Source organism: Natrix helvetica (assembly GCF_964273705.1).
Source record: "Natrix helvetica genome assembly, chromosome: 2".
Lineage (NCBI taxonomy): Eukaryota > Metazoa > Chordata > Lepidosauria > Squamata > Natricidae > Natrix > Natrix helvetica.
Window position 1 is genome coordinate 133,964,376 of NC_138552.1, and position 20,538 is coordinate 133,984,913.

Consider the following 20,538-nt stretch of genomic DNA (forward strand, 5'->3'; position numbering starts at 1 on the left):
ATGTATAATGACTGGGTGCTTCTTGGTCAATTCCCAGGGAATTGGCTATATTGAGCAAAGCCCAACTTCCAGATTTAACTAAATTTGAGACCAAAGTCAGGTTTTTATAAAATATTGCAGCTTAACCAATGACTACATTATATTTTCAGGCTGGTTTGGAGAGAAAAAGGCCAAGAAGACAGTGTGGGAAAAATCAGGCTAGAAAATGACAAGGGGGAAACATTTTGATTGTTCCCATAGCTCAACAGAGCATGTTGTTCGGGTAATTCATAGGCCAGTGCCTCTGAGGGATCCAATCACTCTTTGGCAAAATTAGATTCTGATTCATGCTTTCTTAACTCATGCAAATGCCAACAAAGGATGAGAACATTCCATGGGAACTTTACAGTACAACCAGTCTCCTCCTTATCAGCTATAAACTAGTGACCAGACTTGAAGGTTGTTAGATACAGAATTCAATTCTCAACTGTACACTTTCGTTTCTAAATCCCCCTTTTAACCATCCACAGACTAAGATTCAATCTGCATTTACTTCAGCCCAATATACAGAGGCGCGTATGTGTGTGTGCGTGCGCTTGTGTGCGTATCTAATTTCCTTGCTAAAGTTTTACTCAGAGATTGTTGGCCTGGCTGACTCCTCATTTTCCTTTGCTTGCCTGATTCCTTTTTTAAAAAATCTTCAATCAGGCTGCTTCCACGCTCCAACTTCTACCACTAAAAAGACACTCCACTGCAATTCTATCAGCCTCTCTTTATGAAACAAAGATGGTAAGCAAGGAAGATGGAAGGAAGCTGAGGAAAGCAAAGAGTTAACAAAATGACAAATGATGGTGTCTGGACTCCTCTCCTCTTCTCACAGAATAAGGCAGGGCCATTGCACAATAAATGCCTTATGTAGAAGCACCCTCAAGAGGACTGCAAAGATAAGATATGCCAAAAGTTTTATGCTGTCTAAAGATCCAGGCAGGTTGCAATAAGGATCTTGCAGTCCTACTCAGACTTTACAGTCTTGAGTAAGAGAATTTCACTTAACAACGCTCTTGCTTAGCAACCAAAATGTTGGCTCAGAAACTCTGGCATTTGAAGCACGCAAGTCTTAAAGCTGTCAACTTACAAGACCCTTGCACCCCTAACCCTTTAGAAAAAACACCCCTAGGAATGAAAATTTAAAAAGAAGAATACAAGCTACAAACGTTTGCAGATGATTTGGTTTTTATCCTTGAAGACCAACTAGAGACAGCACTCAAATTGTTAGAAAGAATAGAGGAGTACGGAAAAGTAGCAGGCTTGAAAATAAATAAAGACAAAACAAAAATTTTGACAAAGAACATACCATTAAGACAAAAGGAAGAGTTGGCGGAAGCTTTGCAGATTCAAGTCACAAACAAGATTAAATACTTGGGGATATACCTATCAGCTAGATGCAGCACTCTTAAGGAGGACAATTATACAAGACTAAAGCAACAAATTGCGACTGACTTGATGAAATGGGAAAATCTACAACTATCAATGATAGGAAAAATCTCTATAATTAAAATGAACATTTTACCCAGAATCTTATACCTGTTCCAGACAATCCCAATCAGATTGGGCAAGGACTTTTTTGAAGATCTAAACAAAATAGTTTTGAAGTTTATCTGGCAAGGGAAAAAAGCAAGAATAAAACTCAAATTGCTACAAGATGCTAGAACAAGAGGAGGATTGGGCTTACCTGGCTGGGAGTTATATTATCAAGCAACAAACCTGATGTGGATTAAGGAGTGGATAACACTAAAAAAACTCTAGATTATTGAATTTAGAGGGTCATGATTGACTTTTGGGATGGCATGCTTTTTTATGGTATAAGGGAACTAAAGCACATTGTTATTTTAGAAGACATTATAAAAGGGAGGCTTTGCTATTAAATTGGGAAAAGGTTAAAAGATTTACACTATTTAAAAACTCCAGTCTAGATATCAACAATTGAAGCATTTTCATATCCAATAATATATAAAAAGGAACAAACAGATATTTTGAAATACTGAATGCAGTGGGTGAACTCAAATCTATCCAAGAGTTGAAACAAGAAGGAATAGAAATGAATTGGTATTCATATGTGCAGATACAATCTAGATATAATGAAGGTAGAAAATCAAAAGGTCTTTACAACAAAATGACTGAGCTAGACAAAATTTTAACAGGTACTGATGAAAAAGTAATTAAAAAACTATACGGATATTTATTAGAGGTCAAACTACAAGAGGAACAAGTTAAAGAAACTATGATAGCTTGGGGAAAAAAATTTGGACATGGGATTGATTTAGAGAAATGGCAGAAATTGTGGTCTCAAAATTATAAAATGACAATGTCAACTGCATATAGAGAAAATTTGTGTAAGATGTTTTACAGTGGCATCAACCCCCAACGAGAATTGCAAGATTGTCCAAGAATAAATCAGAAAAGTGTAGGAAATGTCATCAGACACCGGGCTCATATTACCACATGTGGTAGACTTGTATTGAAGCTAAAAGATACTGGACTAAAATTCACATGTGATTGGAGAAAATGATACACAAACACATAGACCTTAAACCAGAGATTTTTTTATTGGGAATCATACCAGAAATTTACAATAAAGACTTGAAATATTTGATTGTAAATGTTTTAACACCAGCTAGAATCGTATTTGCAAAAAAATGAAAAAATGAAACAATATCAAAACAGGAGGAAGTTATTCGAAAGATAATGGAGTGTGCTGAAATGAGTAAATTGACATTTGAAATTAGAGAACAAGAAGATGAGCAATTTTATAAGATATGGGATTTGTTTTATCAGTGGCTGGACAAAAAAACCTAGAAATGAAAAATGTTTTATTTATGTTTTGTATGTATGTAATGGATGAGAAATTTTTATGTTGTCTTTTATGTTTAAAAAGAAAGATTTTTTAAAAAAAACAGAGGTGTTCAAACTTGACAGTTTTAAGACTTGTGGACTTCAACTCCCAAAATTCCTTCTCTCGCTCTTCATCTTGATGATGTGCGGACGGGCGGGGGGAGGGAGCTGGAACCGGTTCTAAACGGCTCTGTAGATTTGTGGAACCTCTTCTATAGAAGAGGTTAGAACTGGCAGGAACCCACCCCTGGTCTAAATCAACAACTAATTCCACCCACAGAATTTGCTATTAAAAAAGAAAGATCATAAATAATCTTGTTGATGTGTTATAAACTTATGACAGTGCCCAAAGAACACCAGGAAAATTTTACGAAGAAGATTTAATATTTTTTCATCTTTTTCACCTAACAATCAGCGTGATTAGCTAATCCAATGCAGAAGGAAAAAAGATTTTTGAAGACTTTAACAAAAGTCTTTTGGATTATACTGAAGATATTTCAGTACTTAATATAAAACTACTCCAGTTTCGGTCTATGAACATATAGCAATTAAAGAAATAAAAATGATTCCATATCGATCCATATACTCTGTCATATTTTATCACTGAAGTCAGCAGGGGCTGTCAAAAATTTCATGCATCTTTGCTTTCTGAGATGATTTTTACTAGAATTGCCATCTTACATTTGCATATAAAAGCATTAGAAGTAGACTGAATTATGGGAGTTAAAAATATGAAGGAGAGTAGTATCACAGAGCATATAAATAAAACTTTGCACATTTTATCTTAACAGTTTTTCTTAAAAAATGTAAGCCTGTGTAAAAATTGTGATTATTTTAATTTAAACTAAATTGGCCATAGAAACAGATTAATGTGGGGTGACAGAGAAGTAATTCCAATTGAATCCCTTCAGCATTGCCTAGTCAACGTTGGAAAAGATTCAGTGCTGTTTTCATGAAGGACACAACTGTTGAGTGAATGATGATTTTGCCACGTAGGCTGAAATGTTCAAGAATTATAAGTGCAAGAAACTCCCTGATTAACTCAACGCGGTTATCTGTGTATTATTTCCAACCCAACAGACTTTTTGAAAGAAATTGTTTAAAGGGGTTCACAACTCGGATTGTCAATGAGGCCGGTCAGTCAGCTGGATAACTTTCTGAAAACCATGGAACAAATCTGGTGCAGGAGTAGAAGCTGGCCAAAGCTGGTCAAATGGACTGGATATGGACTGAATCAAGTTTCTTCTAGGGCAGCAACTTCCTCTCAGGCTCAGCAACTTCAACTACCAAAATTCCCCAACAAGCAAGCAACCCATTCTAAGCCCCCCCCCCCCCCATGGCTCTGGTCACATGTCTCAAAGTAGAATGTATGCAACTTACCCCACACTTCTCATAGCAGAGTTACACATCAACTCACATAGATGTGAAGGAACAGCACACACGGATACACATGGCTAGACCCAACACATTACTTCACTACACAGAAGAAATTACAAATATCTTCTATGGTCACTGCTGATAAAAGAGATTGGAAAACATTCCAGAAGTCATTTTCTGCTTTGACTTTTACTCTTTTTTTCCAATATAAATTTTAGAACAAGATTAAAAAAAAGAGAGAGAGAATTCTTAGAGGAATGGCATTCACCAAGCTATGATCAACACACATAAGAGTATTGATTTAATTGCTATCTGTAGTTCTATCAAAAAATAAAACCAGATACTTAATAAACCTGCAAATTGATCACCTCCCAACCGCCTCATCAAGCCTGAAAATAACGGATGTGAAAGAAAGTATATTGCCAACCAATGAACTCCACATCCCTAGATCTCCTATACTGTTTTTATTCCCTGTTGCCACCTCCCTTTGGCTAAGCAAAGGCCTATGAGCTTTAGAGTAAGAGAAACAAGAGGGAGAGGCTGGCACTTGTACCCCTACAATCTGCAAATGAGGTATGTATGTCTATGAGCAAGGCAGGGGAAAATCTTCTGTACACAGCCACTGTTACATACTGCATGTAGCCTGAGCCCTCTTGATAGACATTAACCCAAATGCTTTGCCCAACTGTCTATTCATGATGCCCAAGATACTGATAATCTCAGGCAAAACAAATAATATTGGCCCTGTCCATCGTGCATAGTGCTAGTTATGCAGAAGAAAATGCTTTGTTGAGGAAAGTGACACCAGAATCCTGATAAGTATCACACCTTGGATTTCACCTCACTTATTTTCATTTTGGTATATCTGCTTGCCTGCCAGGTTTATAGCTGCGACAGGTGGCAGCACTTAACTGAGCTTGACTGTTCTTAAGAAAAATAGGCTGTGTCAGGTCAGGACAGTCCTTAAATAAGAAAGACCATCTGGTGTAGTGGGTAAGGAACTGGGAGATTGTGAGTTTTGATCCTCCCTGAGGCATAAAAGCTGGCTGGAAAGTTTGAGCCATTGCTCTCTCCCAGCCCACCTTACTCACAGAGCTGTTGCAGGAAATATAGGAGGTGGAAGTGATGAGTAGAACATCTTGAGATGTACAAAATAAAGGTGGGATGGGCACCTTCAGTGCAAAATAACTGGAGCACCACTTGAGCGCCGTCGGCATTGACAATTTCACCACCAGTCAATTGCAAAAGGCAGCTTTACAAAGAGAAGGTTACATCCTGAGACGATATCTCTAACACCATCAAACATCAACATCTGCTTATCCCACATCCTTGCCATAGGTGAATTAAAATTCTAAATCCAATCTGAATATCTGGCTGCCTGTGTGACTAACCATGATAATAACAACTAGAAAATCCCACACTGTACACTAAGCTAGAAAATCAAGATCTAGAAGGCACACCTTTTGACTTTTGAACTTAGTGAACAGTGTGGGGTTTCCTAGATATTATTAGAAGAAGGCATGCAACACACCTCCCCTTACCACCAAAGAAGACTCCATGAACTACTGAGTATTGCTCTAGGAGTTCAGTTCAGCTCAGCTTTACCTTCATTTTGATTTTTCTAAAAATTAAATCTCATGTTCTCTAAATGATATTTATGGCTTTGAACTGGTTTATAGTTTACAGGCTTTTTTTATCCCTGGGAGTCAGACAGGTACAATGTAGTCATCCTTATGCTATATGACCGATCTGTAACTAGTACAGATGAGGGAGATTAGCTGAGTAATGCTGGGAAGCTCAGACATGTTTCTATGTGCATCTAGATCTACATATATAATTATTCCTATGTTGTCTGTATAAAAGTTGATAGTACAGTTCTAATGTGGGTCTACATAAGCTTTGTTTTTAAAAAAATGTGTTAATAATATTGGGACCTTTTTTGGAGCGGTGAAAGTTGTCTTATAAATAATTAGATAAATAACAATAAAAGTGATGCTTGTTTATCTCTCAGTGGGTTATTAGCTTGGGTGGCTAGATAGAAATACTGATCGATAGCTTTTATGTGTTTGAATAGGGGAGATTGGAAGTCGTGGAGATTCAGTGGCATATAGCCATAACAACAACAGCAACAAAAACAACATGCCTAAAATCAAAGTTGAGAGAACAAAGAGCAGAGAAAAGTTTTGTCTGGCCAATTTATAGAAGCATTTGTTGGCGTGTGCTGGAATGAGTGCTCTTCTTGACTGAATCTCTGTAGTGTAACACATTGTTATGTTAAAACTTTGCAATATTATTTGACCTTTGATGGTTATTAAAGAGGAAATTATTATTTTTTGGACAGAGAAACATAAATGAATTTCAATGTTTTCTGTTGTGTTTAACAAATTCTTATTTTTTTTAAAAAAAATAGAAGTATATTCATCATCGGATTTACATTCTAAAATAATACAGTATACATATGATCATTTCTACAATACATGTCAAATAAAAAAAAATATTGCTTCTGCCAAAGATAACTAATATTAAATATAAAAATAGGAAATAAATAATTGTGAATGAAATGATTCTTAATAAAGATTGAAGTTGAATGCATCTGAAAAAATCATAGCGTCAATAATGAATTTTTAAAATCCCATTTATGGAGAAACGAGTAACCCTTACTCCCCTCCCCCCTTTCTCGGTCTTTTAATAGATTTTTAAGCTTGTCCATATTCCATATATCTGCATATCACAGCTGAAAGAGAATTCCTCACCATTTATAGCAGGCAAGTACTTGTTTTTAATCAATTGTCTTTCTTTGGCCAAGACTCTAACTTCAACAATAAAAGAAGCAATAGCAAAAAAAAAAAAAAAAAACCTAAAACCTTAACGTTCAATTATGCAGGAGATAGTTTTATCAATATTTTGAAATGGTCAATAAACATCAAATTGTAGAAGCACCCAAGGAAACATGTGCATGCCATAATGAAGGAAGATCTGTCAGACAGAAAGAGCATAGCTTTATCTAACAGAGACAAATGTGAAATATGCTTATGAATGTACAAACACACATTTTGTTCTATTAGGAATGCTACAAAAGCCTTTGCGATAAGTAAGCCTTATTTGAAGCCGCCCCAAGGATTATTGGAAACTTTGGGTTTGTTATGCATGGAGCTAGAAAATTAATTTTCAAAATGCAAAATACATCACCCCTAAATTATGCGTGCTTTGCTCTCCTGCATAAATACATTGCTACTATAACAAAGATGAGATGTTTCTAACTGAACCCACAGATTAGCCAGCCAATATTGCTCGGCCTAACTGTCTTTTCTTGCCTGAAATAGAAAGTACTATTGAAACAATGAATTTGAAATTGATCATCGGAACAACCTGATAGCCTTTACTAAAATATAACCTGGACATAGATTGTTTCAGCTCCTACCCACAAAACAACGCTATAGAGCATTGCACATCAAGACTAGACACAATCACAATTTTTCCCCGAATGCCATCACTCTGCTAAACAAATAATTCCTTCCCCACTGTCAAACCATTAACTAAGGCTGCATTACTATTACTATTAGTCTTCTCATCGTTCCCATCACCCATCTCCTCCCACTTATGACTGCAAGACTGTAACTTTGTTGCTTGTATCCTTATGATTTATATTGATATTGATTCTTTCCTGATTGATTATTTGTACCCTATGACTATCATTAAGTGTTGTACCTTACGATTTTTGACGAATATATCTTCTCATGTCTTTTTTATGTACACTGAGAGCATGCATGCACCAAAGACAAATTCCTTGTGTGTCCAATCACACTTGGCCAATAAAGAATTCTATTCTATTCTAAAATATAATTCAACTAATTTATTCTGGGTGTGGTGGATTTTTCTCCTGCTGGTATGTTAAATATGCATAATAAACCCAGGATGACTGTAATTGTGCCAATTACACCTATGATAAAGACTGAGAATCATTATTCATATGAGTCACAAATCTCTTGGAATGCTTTCATTTCATAGTCTTTTAGACTTATTGTTTTGGGGAAAGATCTGTTTGTCTATATAACACTTGCAGTCTGTAATATTTTTTTTCATCTGATGAAACAGCATCAGCCTGTGAAAGCTTGTGTGACAATAAATCTTCAAAAACACATTCTCCCTTTAATTTTTATTGATTAATTGCTGCAGCAGACTAGTACATATCCCTCCGGTATGTGAGAACCATATTTTTGGTTTTTTTTTAAAAAGCCATACCGGAATCAAAATTTGATGTACGATGAAATAAATGCAAAAAAAAATATCACCTCAATAAAAAGGAACGGGGATTTTCCAGCAATGACATCATCAGTGGAAAATACTGTTCAGGACCAACTTAAGCAAACATGGCATCGCCAAGACACACAGAACCTTTGAGCCCTGTCAAATGTCATGACATAGATTCATGGGAAAATGCCTTCTAACTCCTGGGAAGTCTAGAAAAGGCAAATCTTTTGACCATATACCAGGTCCATGGCCTGCTAGCATCTGTACTGCATGAAGGAATTCACCAGGCATAAAATATCAATCAAAATCTAAGGAATACCCGAGGAGCCATATTTAGCCAGGTTTATTTTGGATAACGTTATGGCATGCATTTGGAAGTCTAAGGAGAGTGGTTTTCTTTTGTATACCACATCACTTCTAATTTAAACTCCTGAGAAACAAGAAGTGTAATCCCAATCCCATAAAAGCCATGGTGGCACAGTGGTTAGAGTGCTGCAGTACTGCAGGCTACATCTGCTGATCACCGGCTGCCAGCCATTTGGCAATTCAAATCTCACCAGGCTCAAGGTTGACTCAGCCTTCCAATCCTTCTGAGGTGGGTAAAATGAGGACCCAGATTGTTGGGGGCAATTTGGTAACTCTGTAAACCACTTAGAGAAGGCTATAAAGCACTATGAAGCAGTATATAAGTCTAAGTGCTATTGCTATTGCTATTATAAGGCCAAGGTCTTGAAGGACATCATTCTGAGGAAAAGCTAGTACTAGATCACCATTAAACCAATATCAGTCCTGTAGAGTAAGGTAAGGAAGGACAACAAGCATCGTTACTTAAATATCCCTTTTAAATGAACTACAGTGAACTGAAAACAAGCTTCCATTTTCCTAAAAAGCCATCATTATCAGGATCAGACTTGCCACAACAGCAAGAAACATTTCTAAACATTGCAGATGATGGGGAGAGGAGGCAGAAATCCACAATGAACTTTGATTATTGTTATAGTTGAGGTGAACATCAAGTAATGGCTCTAACACGAGACTTTGGAACGGGTGGAACAGAGTGAAACAATATGCTGGAATTGGGAGAAAGAAACTAAACAGAGCAAATAGAAAGGAAAATGTCACCCTGCACAAAAGGAAGAAGAGGCTTTATGAAGTTAATTTATTTGTACATTCCATATGGTTATATTATGTGGAATTGTGATGTTTAATGAAAAGAGATAAGAACAAGTTGGGTTATTTGAATATGGCTTTCATGTGGATTTCAGTCTCCAAAACATCTGCACGTCTAATCTGTGAGACTCTGCCTCAAATTATCAATATGGCCAATCGTTTAAATAATTATGTGTCTAAAATTGAGAGTCAACTTTCTGGCTGGAATCGAGGGTTGTCTGGCTCTGCTTGAGAATTATGTGACCTCTCAAAGTCTGTTTACTCCCTAAGACCTACATTTTGACATTGACTCTTTCCATCCCCATCTGTCTCTCTTTCTGTATCTAAGCATGTGGGCACATACACATACAATATGTACACATTCACAAGCATGTGTACTGCTGCTGGTAGTTAATGTAGGTCCACAGTTTTTGGGCTTTTACATACCAAATATAATTTTAAAGTCTACAGAATAAATATGAAGCAGGAATGGAATGGGATGGAATGGAATAGCGTAGAGTAGAGTAGAGTAGAGTAGAGTAGAGTAGAGTAGAGTAGAATAGAATAGAATAGAATAGAATAGAATAGAATAGAATAGAATAGAATAGAATAGAATAGAATAGAATAGAATAGAATAGAATAGTTCTTTATTGGCCAAGTGTGATTGGATACACAAGGATTTGTCTCCGGTACATAAGAGTCTACATACAAAGCAAGATAATAATGATCATCTTCATCCTCAATCTCATCATACCAACAGGAGGGGGTAGTAAAGAAGATAATAAGGATAATAATAATACTACAGCCATATTACTTGATAAATATACATAGACATTAGACAGTACTGTGAGGATTAGGTGTTCAGCAGAGTGATGGCATGAGGGAAAAAACTGTCCCTGTATCTAGTTGTTTTGGCATGCAATGCTCTGTAGTGGCAGTCTGAGAAGAGGAGTTAAAGCTGTTTAAGTTAAGGGTATGAGAGGTCTGCAGATATCTTCTCAGCCCTCCTTCTGACTGGCACAATATGCAGGTCTTCTATGGAATTATTTATGGAATTATTATGAAATAGTCTATGGAATATGAGATTTATCATAGAGTTATCACTGTAAAAGCTCTTTTCTCACAATCCCATTTCACAATCCACTTTGTATATTCAATATTATTTACTGTAAAACAGGGATCTAGTTTATCTAATGGCTTCAATAGCCTTTCTGAGTCACTCGCGTGATTAGCCTTTTCCTGAATTTACACGATCTGCTTTGAAAAATTTCTAATGAAAAGTTCTAAATTCCACTATCTGAAGAACACTTGGCAGTGAAGTTAAGAATATGAGTCTTCCTGATGTTTTGGTTTCAGGTTACCAAAGAGTGAAATTGTTTATGTATGCCTTCATTTATCAAGAATTGGGGAGTTTTCTTTGCTGTTTGACAAGGGCCTAGAGCCCACAAGCTGCCCAACCAATCATGCATTCCTGCACTGAGAGACAGAAGCATCATACTGAATATGCTCCCTGCTCAGATTAAAAAGAAGTTCCTCCCTCAAGTGAGACTCTTGGTGATGGCATGGATATGGTTGTGCAAGAATTTTTGTTTGCTCTTTGGTAAAGTATGGAGGCGGTTTTCCATTGACTGCTTCCAGGTTCATGAATGATGATCAGGATAATAATGATTACTGTGTCTGAAAGTTGCTAGTTTTTTGTATAATTAATTGCAATACAGAACTGTAGTCTTCCCGTTTTTCTTTTTTTAAAACTTTTAATGAAGACTTTGCCTCAAATCATATATTTTTTTATCCTGATCACCAATGAAGTCCAGCATACATAAGTGCATACCCTTTTTTTCTTTTTCTTTTGGGGATGAGCAAATGTTTGTGCTGTGTGCAGAGGAAATCCAAATGTATAAAAGTATGAAAAGAAAAAGAAATTTGGCTATATCTTTTATGAACTTATATGAAAGTTAGAGATGGCTGCATGCTATGCTCCACTGAATGGTAATAATGAATCAGCAGTGCATTTGGTGGAAAAATTAGGCAACCTGAAAATTGAATTTCTGAGGGGAAAAAAAGATTCCCTCGGGCAACAAAATGCAGCAAAATGAGATATTCACAGGCAAGAGGTGAGTTTTTGACCAACTATTTCTCAGCACGGTCGAAAGGGAATGTTCACACTGAGTAGTGAGTATGTCACACTGAGTCTCCGCCCTGTGCACAGTAATTTTGACTCATCAAACAGTAGTCTCTTGTTTAGCACTCCCATGGACTGGCTCTTTTTCTGCAAAGATCAGCTCTCTGATTCTTGTTCTTCATTAAATCTCTACCTAGGACCAAGGGGCTGAATTTTTATCAGTGGATGTAGGCACAGGATCTTGTGAACTTGAGGGATCTGTCAGAAAGGAATCACTGGCCTCAGTAATGCTGAAACCCCCCTTGAACAGTATAGCAGCCTTCTGGGTTTACTTCATCTGCCTCTTCTTCATCTGAAGATACATTCCTGAGCAGTGCTATAACAAGTTCTGACAAGACATTATTCCACATCTCCTGATATTTTGTTGCCAAGATTGAAGAACACTGCTGTAAAGTACAGATATATAAAGGGAAAAGCAGTGACTCAGCGTTTCAACAATACATTAACCAAAAAAGATTGATCAATTTTTCCTCTTCACTGATATAAGATCTATTCATGGATAGAGACAAAATACATCATCAGCCCAACTGGGTGTAGCAGAGTCTTTCCAATGAAGTAAAACAATCTTTTTAGTTATAGTCCATGCTCAGTAAATCTGGAGTTCTTCACCCTGTATACACATAAGTTCCAAATTTCTGGTTTTTAGTTCAACGTACTTTAATATATCCTCATTTCTCTTCCCAGCCCCATGCTTAATAAATTTAAGAATATAAAACCCAAATGGGCCAAGCTTGGGCCAAACTCACGGCATGTGAAATATCTCCTCCACCATTTTACATTTCTAACATATTCAACACAATATCCAGCTTTTATCCACTTGGAATATCTAGTAGCCTTGAGAGAAACTCTTTGCTTCTTAAGACCAAAAGGTACATATTTCACATTTTTAAAAACTCTAGTCCATTGACTTACTAAAACCTGCTTTCCAACTCATTCCATTTTTCTTGCAACATCATCAATATCAATCTTCAAAATGCTTTTCAATTATCTATGAAAATAAACCATGGGTTTAGACTCTTCCAAAATTCTTTCCAATTATAATAATAATTTAGACATTTCGGATGCTTGCTAACGTCTCTAATCCAAATTGTGTAATCTGCACATTTTGCCAGTCAGACTTTTATATACTCCAAGTTCTTCCTGCAATGCCACAAATGTTTTAAAAAGACTGAGAATAAACTGTTTCATTCTCTCTGCATAATCAAATTACTTTAAAAAAAACTGTATTCCAAATTTACAGAGATTCTCAGTCACCCAGGTCATGGTTGTCCCAAAGGTGCTTTTTTCAAAAGGCAACTGGATTTTGTTTTTCTTTGAAGATGTCTTGATTCTCATCCAGGAAGTTTCTTGAATGAGAGGCGAAATGTCTTCAAGGAAAAACAAAGTCCAGTTGCCTTTTGAAAAAGCACTTTTGGGATATATTCCAGGTTAATAATACATTTCTGTTTTCAGTTTAATTTATGCAGCATTCATCTATATTTGCTCACTGTCACTTTTCATACTTTCACTCATAATTCTGCCTAAACCTTAGACACTCCTAACAATCCAATGCCCTTGTAGTTTGTGCATTTGTTATTACTATGTTCTTTGCACAGATCTCCCATACAGTGGGCACAGATGCAAACTTCATACCCACACAACCATTCCATATGCAAACCACATTCATATGTTGGCATTTCCCCAATTATAATATCTATACCATCACTTTACTTATATTCAGAACTCTTGCAGCATTTCTATCACTTTCTCATTGAACAGTAACATTTATAGCATTTGCTTTACTGTTTGGCATACAGTATTATTATCACTCCCATATAAAACTCTAAAATATTCCTTGCAGCGTATTCTTAGTTCAAGTTTTACCCCAAACCATTTCATAGCTATTATTTTTAATTCCATTCATTCCACAGGAGGCTTTTGTTTAACTCTTTTCACACACTTCCTAATCATTTTCCCATCAAAACGACATTTTTTCCGAACCTCTCGATCTTAACTATTCCTTGCTCTTTAACTATATCCCTTGCAACAATCTATCTGCACACATTATACAATATCTTTCTCTGTTCCTCACTTTTGCAGAAACTATTCACTTGCATGCATTATCTTTTTTTCTCATTCACAGCTTATCACTTCATCATTCCATCAAATATCATATTTCATATTTGCCATTTTATGCTTTTTTCTATTACCCATTCCTGGATGGCAGATCATTTCACCTTTCCCTTTTAATGACTAAAAATTGAGTACACATCCCAATAAACACCCCACACATTCATCAGTTTCTTAGTTCAACTCTTCAGTCCAGTAAAAAAGAGCCAAAAGTCTATTAAATAATAGTTCAAGGCCTATCAACATAAATCATATGTAATTGAAAAGGAACTTGAAATTTGCACTTAAGTGTTTATATTATCCAGTTGTATTATGCTGGCTGGCATTCTCATGTGTTTTGGCCACATGTTTCAAAGGTGCTTTTTTCAAAAGGTAACTAAAAGCTTCTTTAATTCTAAATAAAGCTTGTTGGGTGAGAAGCAAAATGTTTTCAAAGGGGAAAAAAAACAAGAAAGTCCCAAATGTGCTTTTTGGAAAAAGCACATTTGGGACAACCATGACCTGGTTGATTGAGAAACATTGTAGACATTTAGGTCACATGTTACCTTCATCTATAATCTGTATTCTGGCATAACTAATCCTCAATAAATGAATTTCTAAAATCTAGTCAAGAGTTGGTTGGTTTCTTTCTTTCTTTCCTTCCTTCCTTCCTTCCTTCTTTCTTTCTTTCCTTCCTTCCTTCCTTCCTTTCTTCTCTCTCTCTCTCTGTCTGTCTGTCTGTCTCTCTGTCTCTCTCTCTGTCTCTTTCTTTCTTCAGATAACAAGGGTGTATTTTGACCGTGTATAAGAGATATCACCATTGATTCATTTTTTTGTGGGAAATGGATGTGGTCTGGAATATGCCAGATGGACAGAATGCTTTCCAATTTAAGTGCCAAGCAATAGAGACCTAAGTCACAACTGTTAAATAGTGGTCCTCCTCCTCCTCTACCTCCCATCCCAGCCTGCCACATAAGGTCAAATATTCCTATTGTTCTGTCTGACTTTGCAAAAAAAAATAGAAATGTCAAATATGTTTAATTCATGTAAGAAAAACAAAAAAATATTGTTGAAAATCTATCTTATTATTCTTGACTCACCCAACAAATCCTTCTCTTTAAAAATTTAACGTATTCCTATTATAAATTTAGGCAGGAGCATTTTTAGTTAACATGTGATGTATGCAGGTGGCTCACCATTCAAATGTGCAAAGCCACAACCTCCTAAAATATTATATCATTTGCTTTGTTACACATGCCTTGGTTATTTTAACTGGATAATAGTAGCATGTCTTCACTATTCTTTAATATGGTGGCCATAGCAGCCTAATTAGGAACTTGGGGCAGGGGCTGTATACTACATTTCTTCTAGACTTTTAAAAAAACCCAGAGAACTAAGTTATAACCAAGAAAAAGGGACAAAACATAATCAGGTAGCATCAGCCAGGAAGAGGTTAGGATGCTTTGTAGTTTATCCAAAAGGTGCAAAGAGCTCTTTTTAAGGCAAAGGCCTTTGTGTAGCATGCTGGGGGCTGCTGTCCTAAATGTAGATAGGTATAATCAAAAAAAGTCAGCAGAGCCAGAAAAAATGATTTCATTTATATTTCATTAAATGTAATTAAAGTGAAGATGAGAGGCAGTCTGGTGTAGTCATTAAGGCTAGAAACTGGGTGAGTTCTAGTCCCGCCTTAGGCCTTAGGCCAGTCATTCCCTCTCAACCCTAGGAAGGGTCAGTCACTCCCTCTCAACCCTAGGAAGGAGGCAAGGGCAAACCACTTCTGAAAAAAACCTTGCCAAGAAAATTGCAAAGACTTTTCCAGGAAGCATCTGATAATCAGACACAATTAAATGGAAGGGAAAAAGAAGACTTAATGAAATTTTCTTTGTGCGAAGCTTGCTTCTCAGTGACATTATGAATACCACAATTCCATCTCCCTGTCAACAATGGAGAAGTGGGTTTTACCAACCCCTTCATCTAGAACAGTGTTTCTCAAAGTTGGCAACTTTAAGATATATGGATTTCAACTCCCAGAATTTCCCAACCAGCATGCTGCCTTTAGTCATTTGATGTTTCTTCGATCTCTGATCTAGGCCACCTAACAATTTGTGGTGATGTCCCAGTCCCACCCATCCATCTGAAGCCTTGGTCTGCAAGGTCTGGCTGGGGTTTAAGGAAAGAGTTCAGGTTAGGAAAGACAAGATCTATTTGCTTGAGAGACTTAAGAAGATTTGCGAAGTGTCTTAGAAAAAGATGCAAGTTTTTTTTTCTTTCTGGAAAGGAAAGATAGATACATTTCCCAAAAGAATATTGTCCTTTTATAAGTCAACAATCCTTTTGCTTCCACATCCAAAAGTAGGGAAGGAAGAGGGCAGACGGATGACAAGCTTAAAAGTGAAGAGGTATTTGGAAAATTTCAGCCATTCCAAACTGATTAAATCACATTAAATTAAAAAGACCACAAAAAAAGTAGATGGACACAACATTCTTGCTTGGGTATGTTTCTATCCATATTTGAATAGCCCAAAATAAAATAGCCCATGAGACTTTTAAAATATATGAATATATTAGAACACATCAAAAAGGAAATGAAGAATTTGGCACATGGGAATTGCTACATCCTTCTCTCTAACTCACAAACAGCCCTACCACATGTACTGGGCAAAGAAACAGGAACAAGTTAGAACGCACAACTTGAACTTCTTGCCTTGAAATGAGTCAGGAACGTTGTCTGTGATGGTGATGGAAATCCTCCTCTCTTCCTGAAGTGCAGGAAGTACCTGTAAACATCTTGGGGGAAATTCATCTCTGCGGACATTAAACAAGACGATGTCATCTCCCATAAATGAGACCTTGTAAGGCTAAAGCATCAAAGTAACCTTGAATTCAACTTGGAGGAAGAGATGGTGGAGGAACTGACTCATAACCAGAAAATAGGGACAGGATTTAACAAAAGCCAACTAAGATCAGACAGGAAGAATGAAAGAATGAAAACCGCAAGAAAAAGAAGAACTGGAAATTAATCTGATTCACAATAGCAATAAATTACCAAACCAATATCTGGTCAGGGATGGTAATCAGCCCAGATATAAATAGGGAAGAGTAATCTTTTGGGAAAGGACTCACTACAGAAGAGCCTAATGCTGGTAAAGATTGTGGGGAAAAGGAGATGGGGACGACAGAGAATGAGGTAGCTGGATGGAGTCACTGAAGCAGTAAACATGAGCTTAAATGGACTCCAGAGGATGGTAGAGGACAGGAAGGCCTGGAGGAACATTGTCCATCGGGTTGCAATTGATGAGACACAACTTCACAACTAAAAACAACAATCTTTTGGGGGGAGGGAAAGTGATTTGATAGTTTCAAGATAATCCTCCCTTGGTTTACTCATAATTGATGCCAATGTCACTTATCTGCTAAATATGGGGACAAACAATGAAGGACAAGCATTGGCTAAGAAGGGGGAACGGGAACATATAAGAGGAAAATTATTCTTATTGACAATCGCTAACTGCTTAGTGGATAATTTCATTTCCCTCAGCACTCCTTTTGCACCACATTTATTAACATGTTGTACTAGGAAGTACATTGAAGGACAACATTCTTAAGCTACTGTAAGATTCTGCCACTTCTATCTTTCAGCCCTAAGGAGACAGCCATGGAAACCCACTTCTGAAATATTGCCCAAAAATTGCAGGGACACATCCAGGCAGTCATCAGGAGTTAACACTGACACAAAGGTACCCCCCACAAAAAAGATGTCCACCACTACTTAGCATGAAACATAAATTATCATGATTTTTTAAAAAGTGATTTAATAAAAAGGCCCTGCAGCCATGAAACTCAGGGGAAACTTCCTAAGAATTTGGTACTTTCTAAGGGTCGGTGGAATGCAATTTACCTTCTGTTTTTACCTGCCATCAGATAAAGATGCTCTGAGGCAGCTGGTTCACAAAGAGGAGGCCTCAGTGCCTAGAAAAGAATACCGTATGCTGTTATTTACATATTAGATTAGAATTCTTTATTGGCCAAGTGTGATTGGACACTCATTGGAATTTGTCTTTGGTGCATACGCTCTCAGTGTACATAAAAAGACAAGATACATTCGTCAAGAAACATAAGGTACAACACTTAATGATAGTCATAGGGTACAAATAAGCAATCAGGAAACAATCAATATAAATTGTAAGGTTACAAGCAACAAAGTTGCAGTCCTGCAGTCATAAGTGGCAGCAGATGGGTGATAGGAACGATGAGAAGACTAATAGTAATAGCAATGCAGCCTTAGTGAATAGTTTGACAGTGGTGAGAGAATTATTTGTTTAGCAGAGCGATGGCATTTGGGGAAAAAAACTGTTCTTCTGTCTAGTTGTCTTGGTGAGTAGTGCTCTATAGCATTGTTTTGAGGGTAGGAGTTGAAAACATTATACAAGATCTTCCACTAATCTACAAAAAGGCTGTGGTCTATTCTTAAGATACTTCATAGCAATGGTGCTATCACTATTTTATTTTCACTTTACCCATTTGACTTTCTTTTTATCAAAAAGAAAAATAACTTTAAAAAATATCTGCACACAAACTACTCCTCTCTTGGTACTTTGCAGGGCAACACTGAGGAACATGCTCAACATCTGTCAGAAAGTCCCTTGGCTTTGCTCTGACTTGAATTCAAGGTTTCGGGCAGTTCTTAGGCAGGTAATTGAGGTCAGTCTAGCCTATTTATCTAGAAAGAGTTTGACTCTGTTACTTCAAATCAAGTGAGCAGGGTTATCAGAACTTGCATATTGGACCAATTTTCCTCCTGGTTGGCCAAATCTCCTTGAGAGGTGACCTGACTTTTTGGTTGTGGTGAATTTTTCCTTGAGAGAACAGGTTGTCAGCTAGTTACCAACCTTCACTTTTAAGGGAAGGTTTTTGAGAAGGTGGTTGTGCAGCAATTAAAAAAAAATCTGGATTCCTTCCAATCTGGTTTCAGACCTGACCATGAGACTGAAGTAACATTGATCCACTGGTCACTGACCTTTGGTGGGAGCAGGATGAGAGTGGTTCATCCATCCTGGCTTTCCTTGATCTCTCAGCAGCTTTTAATACTATTGATCATGGCAGAAAAGTCTAATTACACATCCAAAATGGTCCACCCAGACCCTATGAATAATTTAAAGACAATACAGCAAAAAGTGAAGGCATCATTCAGAGAATTTTAAAAACCAGATCTGAAATGAATCCTTCTTATTAGCTACAATTTGAGAACATATCGATAAAAATATCATAATTTCTTAAGATCCACATTCATGAAGACAAAGACAAAGTTCTACAACATTGGAAGAAACACATAGAATCAATCAACCTCACTGGGAACCTAAATTTGCAGGATATGCAGCAATAACAAAACTAACTAACTAACTACCTACCTAACTAACTAACTAACTAACTAACTAACTAACTAACTGTGTGTGTGTGTGTGTGTGTGTGTGTGTACACATAATAGATGTTTAACTAAATTAAGCATGAATGACTTCCATGTATACTACATACCATGCAACAAGACAAATACAATAAGAGTTTGGTTTCTAAAGTTTATGTTAAAAATATAAATCAGTTGGAGCACAAAGTGAAAGTCAGCATTTTATTGATATATGTAGAAACCCGAGAATGGATTTCTTGGTTAGTTTTAGAAAATATTGCATATCAGATATTAAGTTTGGCTAATATAATTTTCTACTGATTGAAGAACATTATGAATAAAAATCTTCAACAGCTATGGAATCACCATTGTCATCAACTTTTATAAAATCTTTCAGAAGAAAGCTTTAGAAGTCATTATTGTCTTAAATATATTGATTATGTTTTCATTAACAGGTATCTTGGAAAAGATGAATTGAAGAGTTTCCTAGAGCATCTAGGTAGAAATGACAATATCCACCATGCCAGGACTTTGGAGGTTGGCTCTTCTCAAATGTTTTCTGGAAGTGAGGTAATGATTGATATCTAACCCATGAAGTGTATAGAAATATTATACATATAAATGTCAATACTGCATCAAATCTCCATCTTCAACAAAAAAGCTCAATTATTATGAATAAAGCTGAAAAAAATAAAGTGATGTAGCTAGCTAACCAAATGAAATTTGACATCTACATATGAGCTTCTAAGCAATAGATATGATTATAGTGAGGAAAATAGCAGAATTACAAAAGAGGAAAAGTAAACAAACCTTCCTTGTATCTCAAATTTTACTGATAAAATGAGAAACATTTGGGGGGGGGGGTGAGAGAAAATGGAAGTAAGCTTTGAAATGTGGACAAGATACAATTGTTAGTAGGGGTAAACTAGTAAAATTATGAACTGAAAGAATGTATAAAATCAATTGTCAATGAAGAGTCAGTCAAAATGTTTCATAGAATGCAAAATCAAAGATTATGAAAAGAAAATGAGGATGAAAAACATACCACATTTAACATTGGCTGAACATCGATCATAAGGGCCAAATCACAAAACAGACCTGGAAAATGTCAATATCCCACCATATGTAAGAGAATTTAAGAAACAGGCAATAGAAATTTATAAACTTCCAAATCATTTAAAGAGAGAGGAAGGTAGTCAACTGTTGTCTGCCTGGCAGT